At 24.7% G+C, this 1,205-nt stretch overlaps 1 protein-coding gene across 2 annotated transcripts in view; it reads left to right on the top strand.

Annotated features, from left to right (window-relative positions):
- LOC115245404 (probable phospholipid hydroperoxide glutathione peroxidase) overlaps nucleotides 1–818 on the top strand; it is a 6,348-nt gene extending 5,530 nt beyond the window's left edge. For both annotated transcript variants that reach the window (XM_029823706.1, XM_029823707.1), the window contains exon 3: nucleotides 1–818. This exon is cut by the window's left edge and continues 138 nt beyond it. The gene's annotated coding sequence lies outside the window, so the exon portion shown is untranslated.
- The last annotated feature ends 387 nt before the right edge of the window (nucleotides 819–1,205 follow it).

The following is a 1,205-nucleotide window of genomic DNA, read 5'->3' as shown; positions in this document are numbered from 1 at the left end:
TGAAAATTACAAAAGTGAGTAAATTCACTTTAAAGTATCTACGATTTCATTTGTCGAAATCTAGTAAATCTGTTCACTTTTGTAATTTTCACTTCATTTTAAAGATACACAATCGACTCCCTGAACAAGTGAGTGTTTTATGAAAAAATTGCTTGTATAAATTATATAGTTTTGAAAAATACGTAAAATAATGATATTTGCATGATTTTACATGTCCTTGTCAAAATGACGTCAAAATCAACTTGAAATTTTTAAATGAGAACTCTTATATAAAGGAACTTGTAATGTAACAATATTATCTTGCAATAAGTTTCTATTACAGTACTGTTGTAATAACGTTGCATAATAATATACATATGATAAATTACAGTTTTATATCAAACGGTTAATTTACAAAACATTATATTTTTACTATCACATTATATTATTGCAAAATAAACAGAGTGTTTACTGGGTAGCATTATTCAAGATGTACATATCTTGTGAAGATTGTGTGATCAGATATTATATGTACATCTCATTTATATAATATGCTGTAACAAAGCGTGCAGAATTACTTTTTTCTTTCTTATATGTTTAAGTGTAATGGTGTATGAACAAATATATTATACTCTCAAGAAAGATATGAATAAGAAAAATACACAATTATTTTATAAATATCAATGAGATTTTGAGATTATTACAAAAAATTTAGATATAATTCTTCGTACTTATATAAAGTAAGGCTGAAGAAAAAGTAATCCGGATTTTTTTGTGAAAAATATTAAGTATTTGTGAAAAGTATTAAGAAAAAATAAAACATTTTCTTTCAATTAAAATAATTGCCGTTTGAATCTACTATATTTTCTATCATCTTTCCCAGCAAAAACACATTTTTATAACTATATTATAACGATTACATAACTCAGTATAACCGAATATAACAAATAATATTACAGGATTGTAACATGTAATAAACTCGTTCCTTGTAATTTCCCACTTAAGGATGAAGCAACAATGTTATACAGTATGCAGTTAATATTTAAATGTAACAATTATATAATGTTATATTATTGATACATTAAGAACATAACTGTAATAAAATTAAGATATAACATGTTATTGCTATTAATTTGATATTTATATACCTAGGTAGCCAAGTCTGTCGAAAGCAGATCATGCCAAGTGCCTGCTGTCAACTATTGTTAGCAAAAAGGATACAAATT

This window comes from Formica exsecta, unplaced genomic scaffold (assembly GCF_003651465.1).
Source record: "Formica exsecta isolate Colony F162 unplaced genomic scaffold, ASM365146v1 scaffold97, whole genome shotgun sequence".
Lineage (NCBI taxonomy): Eukaryota > Metazoa > Arthropoda > Insecta > Hymenoptera > Formicidae > Formica > Formica exsecta.
Note: the sequence above shows the minus strand (reverse complement) of the source record. Positions and strands in the feature narration are given on the sequence as shown.